At 43.9% G+C, this 15,299-nt stretch overlaps 1 protein-coding gene across 2 annotated transcripts in view; it reads left to right on the plus strand.

The window, feature by feature from the left end:
* The window catches only part of cabp1b (calcium binding protein 1b), a 38,093-nt gene that overhangs the window by 800 nt on the left and 21,994 nt on the right, over positions 1 to 15,299 (plus strand). The gene's annotated exons all lie outside the window — the stretch shown is intronic.

Below are 15,299 nucleotides of genomic sequence, written 5' to 3' on the forward strand. Positions count from 1 at the left end.
TGCAAAAACAAGTTTCCTATTGCTCACTGATGTTGTGTAATACAATGCAAAGGGCACTCTGGTAAATATATGAACATCAGCAGCATCAGTCAAGAATCCAGACTCAAAACTGGAAGTAATATGTAAATGATAAGGTCAATGTAGATAATTGGCTCAGCTTTATCATTTTAAATGCACATTTTTTAGTCAAGTAACATTTATTTCAAATACTGTCACTGTAAGAAGACCAGGTTTTAGGAGAGCCTCAACACATAGAACATTTGGGAGAGGCAATGCAAAGAGACATCCCCCTCCACCAGGGTGCAATTAAAAATATAAGCTAATTTACAAAATCAATCAATGAGAGTATAGATATCAATATGATAGGACTAAAGTAATCCAGTCCTAATCCCGGTACAAAATGGACCAGGTGTATTAATGTGTTTTACCATCATTACCATATTTTAAACAAAGTGAAAGTTTGATAATCTACTCCTTTATTGCCAAATTTACTGTAGCCGTGGATGCTTATTTATAATGTATCTGCAGAGCAAGTGACAGCAAGTGGAGGTTGGGTGAAGGTGAAGCTGGAAGCCATGGGTGACTGGACCTCCGGTCACCCCAGTTGAGCAGATTAAAAATGGATGCATGCATTCAGTCCAAATCTGGCTTCCGTTTGTATCTCTGGTATCCATCAGTTTCATGATGGGGGGGGGGGGGGGGGGGGGGGGGGCTGTAGACTGCCAAGCATCCCAATATGAATACAGGTGCTTTCATGTGCCTGTCACCTGAGCAACAGCAGGGGATCAACTTTCCCCTGAGTGGAAAACTTTTCAATGATGAGAGCTTGTCACACACACACACACACACACACACACACACACACACACACACACACACACACACACACACACACATAAACCATTTATATGCTGTGAGACTGTGATGAGAGGGTCAACAGCAAATGAAGGTTCTTCCCTGCATCACCTGTTCACTAATACATCAGATGTCTGCCACACTTCTCCCTTGACTCTGACACAGTGCAGTGGTATACAGTGCGGCAGGCGGTCTGTTCCCTCCCATCTTTTTTCCTTGTTTCATTGAAATCCTTCTCTCTGCGTTGATGATAAAAAAGCTCAAGAGGAGACAATTACCTCCCCAAACGCTAATGTGTTCCAGAAATAACTCCTCTCAATCCAGGCCAGAGATTCAATCAGTCTCAGGGGTTCCAGCGAGGCGAAATCTAGCAGCGGCGTGCTATATAAGGTCTCTAGAGCTGCTGACGTGCGTGGAAATAACAGATGTTTTGTCGTTTCCATCAAATATGTTTTCCACCTGAAATTCTTGGAACAGTGAGGATTTATTGTATATACAGTCTTATTGTTTATTTGAAGAGTTATGTTGTCAAATGCAACCTGCAGATCTGAGCTCTGAATGTTTTTTGGTGAGTGGAATGTGAATTGTAGATGAAACCAATAACCGGATTGAAAAACATCGCATCAAAAAGTTTAGTTACTCAGCGATGATGAGTGTATCTTTTGTAACTCAATCATCACGTTAGTTTCCTGTGATGTCACTGTGAAATGAGTTGACGCTACTCAGTTGTGCACATCAGCTGTTTGTGTGAAAGAGCGAACAAGAGCAGGTGAAAGACATAAGTGTGAGAATGAAAACAAAATGATGTTTCTTTTGCACCGGCTCAAGCTGATTACATGTGTTTAGTGCTGCTTGTGTAGATGTGGCAGAGCAATGCAGAATACAGGGTGAGATATTACACACAAGACATTTCATGTTTTCTTATGTAACATCAAGATCTGCATACAACCCCAAGAAAACTAATTTGCTGCCTGTGAAAGAAAATCTAAAAATAGCCCATCAAGCCCTGATTTTGAGATACTGGAGGAGGGCGGAATGTTTTTTGTTTGTTTGTTTTGGTAAAAATATTCCAACTGCTTTGGCAAGCATGATACCTGACAGAGCAAATTTGAGAATCTGGCGAATAGAAGATCAGTTCTCCATCATCGCTACCAATTAAAAACCCACAGTTTCATATTCATGAGATGAATTATGATTGAAAAAAAAAAAGGCTAGTGTGGGGGTTAGAGTCGGGACCAGTGTTAGCTGCTTGAGTGTGTTTTGCAGCTTGCTAGTTGCAGATAGATTGTGTTATTTATTAGATAAAGCATATTTTTAATGTGACAATTCAAATATTTAAAGCAGGCATGCACCATAGTCAACAAAACTCTCTTTATTTCTGCACATTCAGGGCTTTAAACTATCGAGGTTACACCACACACCTTGATCAAGGACAGAGCATGAGCTTTTTTTTGTCCCAGTAGAAATTCAGTTTCTATTTTAAGGGATTCTAACAATCACCACATCCCTCAGTTAGTGAGACCTTCAGTGACCTCACATCACTGGGAATCTGGAAATGCGGTACAGACCAGTTATTGAAAGAGGTCTGTTATCTACTGCTGAGAGATTTATTAGGGAGGAGTATGATTTTCTTTTCAAATTAAATTTAGATGAAAGAATTTGTGTATTAACCAGCAGAGGGAGCAAGTGCCGTTTGCTCTAATAGGTCTGAATTCAAAGAGTGTGTGAGTGAGGGGGATAAACCGTCCACTGTGTGTCACATCAGTGAGACAGGAGAAGTGATAGGGCAGGGAAAGAAAGAGAAGGAAGCGAGGCAATTGGATAAATCGGGAGAAAGCGCTGGCAGACCCGATGATTGTTATATAAGACAAACGCTCATCAACTCTCACTTCCCTGCTCCCACCTGACAGCTCTGGAGACAATGTGAGGAAAGGTCTTAAAACACAGATTAGCCCTTCACTTCCTCGCCTGGTTTTCCTGTTATACATCTCGCATTCGTACCCACTGACGTTTCCTGTCTGTCATTCCCTTTTCTCGTTCTCTCTCTTTTTATTTTTTGCCCTCACAAATTTTATTTTTCCCTCTGTCGGGGTTACACTGACCTTGATGACATCTGTAAAAGGAGAGAGGAGGCATGCTTCACAAGGAAAGATAAAAAGAGAGAGGAGGCATGCTTCACAAGGAAACATAAAACGAGCGCAATAAGGATGAAGAGCTGGGTATGAATAAGATGAAAGAGATCATCGTTTTCACCACATATGCCTCCAGCATGTCTAGAGTAGGCTATTTTTAGACACAGATGGTATTTTTATATCTGTGCTGGCAAAGAAGGAGGCAGAAAACTCACTCTTTGGTTAAATCCCTTTTTTTGAGACGAGGATTAGACAGTGAATTGTAAAAGCCCGCGCACACAACTGCACGGGCTGCGATTTTGAGCACACGCGTGTGCACAAAGATGCTAAATATTCATGGAGACCTGGAGCTGAAAGGGAAAAATCAGTTGGAGACAGGGAGACAGAGGATGGGATAAATGAGTCAGAGGAGAAACAACAGAGGTTTAATTGGCTAAATGAAGACATGTCAATATTTTCCACGTGCTGACGCACTAGACGTTTGACTATAGACCAATTTTACATGAAGTACTATCTGAAATAACACTGAAATACCAGAATAAGCTGCATGAAAGCTGACGTTTCTAACCATTCTCCTTTATCAATCAACTGTAGGATAACACTTTGGCGTCTCAGCTCAAGGACAAGAAGATGACGCAAGTGTATGCTTTATCATCGCTTAGACGTCCTCCGATGACGACAAGAATACAAAAAAAACAAGTCTCATGGTCACTCTATTTATCCGTTTGTCTTTGCATCAGAATACACTGTGAAGTAAACTCAGTAGCTTCAGGGGAAAAGACCGGTTTGACCGGGACATGGTTACACGTCATTCCACCTTGCAGATAAAAACTAAAAAGATACAGAAGTGCTCCATTTATAATAGCAAAAGAACAATTGTCAGGTTGATGATGAACGCATAAGAGCTTGTTATTACATCCATCCCTTCCTTCCCCGTCCTACATCTCTGAGCTCATTTAGCACGCTGGATGGCAGTGGATGAAACAGGATTATATACGACTTCAAGATCTTCAGTGAAAAGCAAAATGATTAATATTTCCTCTCGAAATGAGCCTCCTGTGGCACATGCGTTTATATTTCTTTGCATTGTGTGCGCAGTGAATGCTTTTCAAAAATCTCTTTAAATCTGTGTATGATTCCTGGAAAATGCTCCCCAGATATTCCCCAGATATAATGACATCGGTTGCTGTCGGTTTGTAGTGTGAAAGTAGTTATGCAAAGTAAAGTGTGTGTGTGAGTGAGAAAGGGTGAGGAGAAGGACACAGCGGAGGGAGAGGGGAGAAATGGATCTCATGCCCGTGCACACTATATGGTCTGACATTATGAGAGCTGACGGCTCCCGTGTCTGACGTCTGATGTGTTCTGAAGTTCACAATGAGCCTCCGGTGAGAGGCTGGGTGAATCATCCACAGAAAAACACAGAGGAGCCGCAGAGATACTGAATGGGAGCGAGATCTGAAGCGACTTCGGCGTGAATGTGTTCATTTAAATAGCAGAGAATAGACAAGGTTGAACAGGAGAGGGAAATAAGGATGTTTATTAGTTTTACACAGCATCCGCTAACGTTACCTCAGGAGTAAATGCTGCAGGTAAAAACCTATAATGAGGGTTTTCTACTGTGTGTTATGGTTTGTAGTTTGAGACGACGATGGTGGAAGAAGCGCTCAGATACTCAGTCCCCCTCTGCTCCAAAAAATGTGTTTTGCTTTATTATTACTTGTTGTTCACTTGGATGTTTGACACTAGCCAGCTGTTCTCACATTCATCTCCTGAAGGGAGAGAGTTTCTCTCTGATAAACTGAAGACTTTGTGACATCACAGCTTGTTCGGAAGCCAATTGTGGTTCAATATGCAACTTACACAACTGTGATGCAGAAACATGAAGACTCCAGTGCACTGCACATACACTGAGAATGGAAAATGTTATTCAAAGTAGAGCATTTTTACTCTCAATGGAGTTCTATCTCTTATCTTTTCTTTTGGGTAAGTAAAAGTACCAATTCTATAATGTGAAAATACTTCATTACAAGTTAAAGCCTGGAAATTACAAGTATTTTCAGCAAAATGTACTTAAGGGAAAATTACTCATTATGTAGAACAGCTTATTGTTCTACATAATGAGTAGTTTTACTATTAAAACATTTACTGTTATATCATTATTGTTACTAATGTATGGCTACAATTTTAATGTTGTCACTGACAAGTCTAACTATTATTACATAGCATTTGGTACATTAATATAAAACAATTTATAATTATTTATAAGCTGGTCATATTTTTTATATGTAGAATTTAAATCTGCAAAGTAAATAGCTTTAATAAAAATGAAGTAGATTGAAAAGTAAAATATTTCTCTCTGAGATGTAGTGGACGAGAAGTATATAGTAACATAAAATGTAAATATAAAAAGCACAAGTACCTCTAATTAATACATATTTTCCTTTACATTGTTGCTTTGTGGGGGCGGCTGTGGCTCAGAGGTAGAGTGGCTCCTCCAGTCCATGTCGATGTCACCTTGGGCAAGACACTTAACCCCAAATTGCTCCCGGTGGCTGTGCCATCTGCATACAAATGGGTGTGATTGTGTATTAGATTTAGTCCTCATGGGCAGGTGGCACCTTGCATTGAAGCCCCTGCCATCAGTGTATGATTGTGTGTCGCTGACAAGTGCAAAACGCTGTGACAAATACAAGTCCATTTACCATTCACTGCTAGTGTCAGAGCCGTTTGATCTTTAGCTGATCACTCACTTTCTCAGCGCTTTACAATATATGTTTGTGTGTGTGTGTGTGTGTGTGTGTGTGGATGAGAGAGGCTGAGAAGGCATTTCTCTGCCTGACTGTGTGTGTTTGCATTTTCACGTGTTGGTTTGCATCCTCGATGGTTCGCAATCCATGTGTGATTTCTTTCACATTTTGGCTTTGATCTGTCCTTCAAGCTTAACATGACATTGTGATGCTTCACTGTGTGTGTGTGTGTGTGTGTGTGTGTGTGTGAGAGAGAGAGAGAGATTTTGAGAGCCACAACCAGACGAATGCTGGGTAGGGGTCATAAACTGGGGTCATTAAACTCCACTCTGTAGCTCAGTATTGCTTCTCCAGTTTAGTTGTAAGTTTCAACATGTAACGTATTACTGCAATACTTTTCAGAGGAATAGTTAAACATATTAATCAATTAACATTTGAATGGCAAGTTAGTCTGACACGTTCTCAGTGTAATAAACACGTGTGTTTTGGCAACGCGCAACTGTCCGAACAACATGCCGAAATTGAGAAAAACACAGAGGTTATACAATCCCTATGGATCAGACAGTTTGACCCGTCTTTAGAATGGACTCTTTGTCAGTTGTACCAACCAAACTTAAACTTAACGCCTTAACTGCGCCCGGTTTTAGCGATGCACATTCATGTGAATGCTCACGCACACCATGCTGAAAATACAGAAATGGGAAACTACCTGCCTGAAAAATGTTGAAGCCCAAAAGCATTAAACTGCACTGCTGAAAACCCTTCTAGTTAGCAGTAGTAGTAGTGATCATAGTAGTAGTTGAAATAACAGTAGTGTTAGTAGTAGTAGTAATAATAGTAATATTGGTAGTAGTAGTAGTAGTTGTAGTTGTAGTAGTAGTAGTAATAGCAGTTGTAGTAATAGTAGTAGTTGTACTATAAATATTATTATTAGTAAAAGTATTAGTACAATGGTTACGTAAAAAAATGATGGCAACAAAGTGACACGAAATATAATTGATTAGATTTTAAGTACTACAACTTTGAGTAAAAAGTATTGAATAAATTAATTAAATCTAAACAAAAAAATTATAACAAATTGATTTACATTTACTGAATATTTGGGTGAAAGTGATTTACATTTAGTGAATATTTGGGTGAAATTGATTTACATTTACTGAATATTTGGGTGAAAGTGACTTGGATTCACTTAATAAAATAAATGATATCAATTCACATTTTAGCACATTGTTACTTAATTCAACACATTCCCACTGCTATTCTAACTATACATCTATTCAATAATATTGATTGTCATTTTGTTGCCATAGTTTTTCTATGTCTAATTCACTCCATACTATGAAGATGGCATAGTATGGAGTAAATTAGACATAGAAAAATGATGGCAACAAAGTGACAAAGCCACAGTAAACTTAACTTAGGCAAACAGATCACCATGAATATACAGTACAGCAGGTAAACATTTATTTGTGCAAATTTGTTTAAACATTTGAAACATTTTTCATGTGCAAAAACAGAGTAGAGAAAAGGGCTATAAGAAAAATAAAACCGAAACAAATGCAATTCAATGTCTAATATTACGACGTTTCCAAACGTGTGTTGTGTGCAGCTTCGGCTGCACACAACACACGTTTGGAGTCTGAATAAGAGACTTTAGCAGAATATAACGTCACATTTAAAAAAAAGAAAGAAAGGTAAAATAGCGCTCCTTGTTCCTTTGTTTCACTGACTATTCTCCAGAAATTCACGGTACCGTTAAAGCCGAATGGTCTAACCTTACTGCTTTTAGCAGCATGTTAGGTTAACGTTATTTGAGAAAACGAAATGCAGTGATGTTAATATAACTCGTATGCCTCATTACTTACAATGAAGTAAGGTAGGTTAAGTAGGGAGCAAGAATGTTTGTTCCTACATGTGTGTATGTGCCTTAATGCGTCTGTAAGTTCTTCCGCTTCTTAGCTAACCTCACTTAGCTTGTTAAGGTGGTGGATGGGTGGAAACCACGAAACTCTGTCAGAGTCCATGAAAGTTTGTAAAAGTAGATGAGGTGGTATCTAAATAGCATTAAATATACGGTATAACATTATCATGGAGGAAAGTCATATGAAATTGTGGCATTGAACCGACCACTTTTCCAGTCCTTGCCATGAGGCTCAAAGACACGGTAGATTGACTTAACAAAAACCCACTAACTTTAGCTTAATGATTTAAATAAAGTTACAGCCCAGTAAAGATGGCATGTTTGTCAACTTTTCAGAAGTGCAAAAACAAATTCAACTGCTGTAACAACTTGGTTATAATTTGTTCGTTAGCTGACAATAATTAAAACAGGTCTTACCTTTGGGGAAATGGCAGCCGCTGCAACATGTGGCAGATGATGTCCATGTGGCCAAAATGTGTTGGGCGGAAGTGTAAGTTGATTAAAAACTGTGAGGATTTTTGTCTACCCAGTGCCCTCCTTAGAGTCCCGCCTACGGCAGCGCCTCTCTCCGTAGGCACAGCTGTGCCTCATCTCCTGTGATCATCTCCAGCCGACATAAATACTCCGGTCATTCTCGTCCCAGCTGTCAGTCCGTCCGTTACCCTACCTGGTATTCCGCCCCGTAGTCTGATCGTTTTCACTCTGTGAAGTTTCGGAGCTAATTCCCCGTTTGTCTGCAAGTTACCTGCCGTCCAGTGTCGAGCCTCGGGTTTCACCTGGTCGAAGAAGAACTCCAGTTCGTTCCACAGAGATCAACTGTGATGTCTTGCCTATTCCTGTGTCGAGCCTCGGGTGTTACACAGTCGATCCTGCCTGCCTGCCAGCAAGCCACGTACGTGGCATAGCCACTTTCCGGCTTGAACAAAGACGGAGCGCGCAGACGCGCCTCCTTCTCTTCCCGGGACTGAATCCTGCCTGCCTGCTTGCATGCCGCGAACGTGGCATAGCCACTTTCCGGCTTGGACCTAGCGGAGCGCGCCTCTGCTTTCACGTGACTGTATCCTGCCGGTTTGTTTTTCCTGTCACTAAGAGCGGGAGTGGCACTCTCTCACTCTGGGATTCAGAGGTGAAAGAGAGGAAGAACAATTCGTCGCTATTGGAACCTGGCTGCCTCAGAATTTTCTCTTTATTTTTGTTTCCTGTGTTTTGACCTGCCTGAGTTAATTAAAACACCCTGTTTTGAGAAAGAACTCTGCTGTCCTGTGTCTGCATTTGGGTCCATATACACACCACATCATAACAGAATGGACCGACCAAGATTATGGACCCAGCAGCCGCAGCTGGATCTCCTCCTACAGATTCCCTGCAGGAGGTGATCACCAACCAAGGCGTTCTTCTCGGACAGCAACATCATCTGCTGCACGATCTACGGGGATCGCAGCGAGCCATCGGATCTCAGGTGGCTGAGATCGGCAGCATGGTGCAGGGACTCGGAGAGGGACGCGCATCCGGTCCGTGAGTCATTTGTTCCGTCTCCTAAACCCTTCCACGGGGACATGAGGGGATGTAGAGGTTTCCTACTCCAGACAACATTTGTGTTCAACCAACAGCCCTGTACATATGCATCGGACAGTTCTAAGATTGCCTATCTGACCGGGTTGTTACATGGTCGGGCTCTCGACTGGGCCCAGGCCTGGTTCACCCAAAACCCGGTGGACATGGTTTCTTTTCAACAATTCCTGGAGAAGTTTAAGAGAGCTTTCAACCACCCTATGTACTCCCAGGATGCTGTTCAGCACCTCCGCCTCCGTCAGGGCTCTGCTAGTGCCGCTGAACATTCTATTGACTTTCGAATCCTGGCCGCAGAGTCCGGTTGGGAGGAGAGGGCCCTCAAGGGGGTTTTTCTCAACAGCCTTTCGGAGGGATTAAAGGACGAGCTTGCCATTCTGGAGGAGTCCAGGACACTGGAGGATCTGATTGCCCTCACCATCCGATTGGATACTCGGAGGCAGAAACGTCAGAGAGAGCAGAACTATAGGTCCCCAGCACCGGTTCGTCAGGCCATAACCACTTCTGGTCGCCGGTCTCCAGTTCCACCTTGCCACCGCAGCCCAGGCCACCAGCACTCGCCCGCTCCGGTCTCTCCTCTTGAGGATCGGGATGAACCCATGCAGTTAGGACGGTTCCACCTGTCTCAGGGAGAGAGGGAGCGACGAATCCGTTCCGGAGCCTGCCTCTACTGCGGCGAGCTGGGGCACCGTATCCCTGTCTGCCCGGTCCAACCAAAAGAGAGGGCTTGCCAGTAAGAGTGGGAATACTGGCGAGCAACTCCTCCCGATCCCCCTGTCCCAAACCCCATCTCACACTTCCCGCTAAGTTATGCTTGCCGTCTGGTCCTCTACCGGTCTTGGCGCTCATTGACTCCGGAGCAGAACAGAGCTTTTTGTACTCCTCCTTGGCCTTCGCTCATGGAATCCCGTTGGAGGAGTTGGAATGCCCCCTTCGTGCGAACGCTCTGGATGGAAGTCCCTTGACCAATATCACTCACTCGGACTCACCCTATTCCCCTGCTCGTGTCAGAAAACCACCGACACAAGATCCGTTTATACATCTTCCCTATTCCCCAGGCACCTCTGGTTCTGGGCCATCCCTGGCTCCGGGACCACAACCCACAGATCGACTGGGCAAGAAACAGAATAATTGGTTGGAGTCCTACATGCCTCTCGAAGTGTCTCAAGTCCGCCATCCCCCGGCAGACCTCTCCTCTCTGCACCCCGACTACTGGAACCGATCTCACTTCGGTCCCCTTGGAATATGCAGATCTCAGCGAGGCATTCAGCAAGGAATGAGCCCTATCCTTGCCACCCCACCGACCCTACGATTGCGCCATCAAACTATTCCCCGGCGCCACCCTGCCCTCCAGTCGACTATATAACCTTTCCAGACCGGAATGCGAGGCAATGGAGACCTATATCACTGACTCCCTCGCTGCCGGAATTATCCGCCCATCATCCTCCCCGGTGGCAGCGGGGTTCTTCTTCGTGGCCAAGAAGGACAAGAGTCTCCGTCCTTGCATCGACTACCGAGGGTTAAATCAGATCACCACCCAGAACAAGTACCCACTACCCCTGCTCAGCTCTGCTTTTGAATCTCTATCCGGTGCCAAGATTTTCACCAAGCTAGACCTCCACAATGCTTACCACTTGGTTTGGATACGAGAGGGGGACGAGTGGAAGACCGCTTTTAACACTCCCCTGGGACATTTCGAGAGTACCTGGTTATGCCATTTGGACTTACCAATGCACCAGCCGTTTTCCAGGCTTTGGTGAACGACGTGCTCAGGGATTTTCTTAACTGGTTTGTGTTCGTCTACATTGACGTCATTCTGATTTACTCCTCAAACCTACAGGAACATTGCCACCATGTCCGTCAGGTCCTTCAGCGTTTACTGGAGAACCAACTCTTCGTCAAGGCTGAGAAGTGTGAATTTCATGTCCCCTCCGTACAGTTTCTGGGTTTCATTATTGAGGAAGGTCAGATTCGCAAGGACCCGGCAAAGGTTAAAGCGGTCACCGAGTGGCCGGTCCCCTCTAACCGGAAGAAGCTCCAGTAGTTCCTAGGGTTTGCGAACTTCTACCGCCGGTTCATTTGGAACTTCAGCCAGATGACGTCACCCCTAACCAAACTCACTTCCTCTAAGGTGGAGTTTTCCTGGTCCCCTGAGGCCAACCGGGCATTAAACACCTTCAAGGAACGATTCACATCAGCCCCCATCCTAGTCCAGCCAAACGAAAGCCGCCAGTTTGTGGTCGAGGTGGATGCCTCCGACACCGGAGTTGGAGCAGTGTTATCACAACGCTCAACCACTGACTCTAAGCTGCGCCCGTGCGCTTTTTTTCTCCCGCCGCCTTTCTCTGATCGAGTGAAACTATGACGTGGGCAACCGGGAGTTACTGGCCGTCAAGTTGGCTCTGGAGGAGTGGAGGCATTGGTTGGAGGGGTCAGTCCACCCATTCATCGTGTGGACCGACCACCGTAATCTTGAGTACATCCATTCTACCCGGCGACTGAACTCCCGCCAAGCTTGTTGGGCTCTGTTTTTTGCCCGTTTCAACTTTACAATCACCTATCGCCCAGGAAGCAAGATCATCAAACCCGATGCCCTCTCTCGTCTGTTTTCCCCAGACGAGGTGGACCCAGCCCTAGACACGATTGTTCCACTTGCCTGTGTCCTAGGAGCTCTCACCTGGGAGATAGAGTCTGCAGTGCAGGAGGCTCAGCAGACCCAGCCGGACCCAGGAGGTGTCCCTCCTGGGCGCCTGTTCGTTCCCCCTTTCGTCCGGTCCCGTGTCCTTCAATGGACCCATGACTCCCGACTCTCCAGCCACCCTAGCATAAGACGCACTATTAACTGGCTCCGGCGCTCCTTCTGGTGGCCATCTCTGGACAATGACACCCAAGCTTACGTCCTAGCCTGTACCACCTGTGCGCGTAACAAGGCCTCACACAGACCCCCTGTCGGACTATTACGACCTCTGCCTGATCCCCACAGGCCTTGGACTTCGTCACCGGATTTCCCCCCTCCAAGAACAATACGGTCATCCTGACCATCGTGGACCGGTTCTCCAAGGCGGCTCACTTTGTTCCCCTCCCTAAACTCCCGTCTGCCCGCGAGACCGCAGACTTGTTGGTCCAACATGTTTTAGACTCCACGGCATCCCTGTGGACATTGTTTCTGATAGGGGTCCCCAGTTCTCCTCCCAAGTTTGGAAGGCGTTCTGCCGCACCCTCGATGCCACCGCTAGCCTCTCCTCTGGCTTTCATCCCCAAACCAATGGGCAGACCGAGAGGCTTAACCAGGAGCTAGAAGCCATGCTCCGATGTGTAACGGCGGCAAATCCGTCCTCCTGGAGTCGTCACCTGGCCTGGATAGAATACGCACAAAACAGCCATACCTCCGCGGCAATATGTTTTTCACCTTTTGAGGCTTCCGTTGGCTACCAACCTCCTCTTCTACCCAGCCAAGAGGCCGAAATTTCCGTCCCGTCTGTCCAGAGCAACCATCGCCGATGCAAGAGAGTCTGGAGTGAGACTTGTGCCGCTCTACTTTGGTCTTCCGAACAGAACAAGCTTCTGGCTGATCGTCGCCACACACCCGCACCCACCTATCTCCCCGGCCAACAGGTCTAGCTTTCCACCAAGGACATACCACTACGCACAGAATCCTAGAAACTCTCCCCCAGATACATTGGCCCGTTCCCCATCGTTTCCATTATTAACCCAGTCACGGTCAAGTTCAAGCTCCCGCAATCTATGAGAATTCACCCCGTTTTCCATGTGTCCCTTCTCAAACCCGTACACTTCAGTCCCGGGGTACTGTGAGGATTTATGTCTACCCAGTGCCCTCCTCAGAGCTAATTGAGTAATGAGTAAAATTCATCAATTTCCTGCATCGTTGACTTTCCTAATAAAATATAATTAAAGTCTACTCAGTGATTCACAGCTGATTTTATTCAAACAAAGTTAAGTAAAATGTAATTAATACATAATTGAAATTTGTTGAATTCAGCTCAATATAATTCCAAACTTTACATAGTCTTTTTTATTATGTAAAGGTTACTATTATTTATTTAGGAGATATTAATTAATGCCAATCAAAGTTTTTAAAGTGCATATACAGTACAGCAGGTAAACATTTATTTGTGCAAACATTTGAAACATTGAAACATTTTTCATGTGCAAATTATCAAAATAAAAAACAAAGTAGAGAAAAGGGCTATAAGAAAAATAAAACTGAAACAATTGCAATTCAATGTCTAATATTACGACATTTTAAAACTGCAATTTTTTTTCCTTCCAGATTCAATATTTACTTTATTACATGCACAGATTAACATTTAAGGGCCAATATGTTTTTCAAATGCCTTATTTCTTCATTTCTTGCTCAAATGGGACTCACTTGAACAAATGCAAATTCCTCAATGAAACATCAAATTTGCATCCCTGGGGTACACAGTTGAATCACAAGGTAAAAGAACAGCTGCCTGTGAATCAAACATCATGCCACTCCACTCAAATGAGTATGGTTAACACTTGAACAACCACCTGCAACACTAAAACTTTGTTGAACTCCAGGAAGACAAACCTATACTTCTAACTGGAATCCTTAAAAAAAGAATCAACTCAAGCATTGAACAACCCCATAGGACAGTTTTAACAGTGACTTAACAATTCACTTTTCTGAAGCTAGTAACTTGTAACAGTCCAGCCCCAGTAGGACTTTCTGGAACACTTCAAACGTGTACCTGAGCTCCTTGGGATAGGCAAGGGGAAGTGCATATGCCAAGCCAACAAGCATGCAGCAAGCCCTTGCAAAGTTATCCAAAGCAGACAGAAGTGTCATGGCCTCTACCACGATACCGACGTCGTCAGGACCCTCTGACGTAGTAGTCTTGATGGTGTAGATTCTCATGCATTGTACATCAAGGTCCTGCAACACACTAGCTATGTCTCAATTCAGGGGCTGCATCCTTCGAAGGCTGCATTCGTAGACTGGTTGCATCGCAGCGCTGTGACTAGACCGTCCCACTTCGCTAGTTTGTTGAAGACTCCTTCAAATGCAGCCGGCGAATGCAGCCTTCAGGTCCCAGATTTGGAGGACACATCTGATGTATCTTTCGCGGCCCAGCATATCCCGAGATGCATTGCGTGCCGATGAAGATTTTATTTGAACCAACATGGCGGTGATTGATGCGAGAGCTGGAGAAACGGCAGGATTCACTTTTAAATGTAAGTATTGGGTTTCAACTCACTAGAATGTCACCGATACTAATGTTAAAGCCAAATAAGCGATCTTATAACATCACATGTGTGTTAAAATGATCGGTTCGTGAAGTTCGTAACTGACAAGCTAACTAGCGTTAGCCGTTGCGCTATTACCAGCTCGTCTGCCTGCATCCGACCGTAGTTTGTAAAGTAACTTTTAATAACTTCACTTTCAAACCTCAGAGGTTCACTGAGATCTTACTGAGATTGTGACGATTTTACAGATGATTTATACTTCATATTAACGGACCAACGTGAGCTCAGGTTGACAGGTTATCAACCTGAAATATCACTTTAAGTCCGGTAACGTTACAAAAGTTGAGATTAATTACACGACTACACTGAATTTGAGTATTTTGTTAATTCTGTTCTTGTTTTGTTACAGGGAGCCTGGAGCTGAGGGGGAGAAAGATGGACAAACATTCAGCAACCATGACTTTGAATTAAGACATTAGTCCATTTGTAATATCTACATTTCACCATCCTGTACTTAAGATTACAGTTACATTAGCTCTCATCCTGTACAAAGCATTTACTAATAAGACAACCAGTAGATCCTTCTGATGTGTTATTGTTACTATCACAGAGATGTCAGTTATGTCACCTTTTTCTTTTATTTATTTAAATTGAAATTAGACATCCATGTAAATGATTTCTATGTGTATTTGTGTATATTCTGCTGTGTAAAATGGGTCAATCTTCTAGGTTTGCATCCTTGTGTTAACATTATTGATAACTGTTTAACTTTTCATAATTTTCTCAATGTGATTTGGACAACTTTGGAAAAAATGTGCCTGCAGGGAGGGGGGGATTTATATA

The sequence above is a fragment of the Cebidichthys violaceus genome, unplaced genomic scaffold (genome assembly GCF_023349555.1).
Source record: "Cebidichthys violaceus isolate CVI_PGR_0920_01 unplaced genomic scaffold, fCebVio1.0.p SCAF_12, whole genome shotgun sequence".
NCBI lineage: Eukaryota > Metazoa > Chordata > Actinopteri > Perciformes > Stichaeidae > Cebidichthys > Cebidichthys violaceus.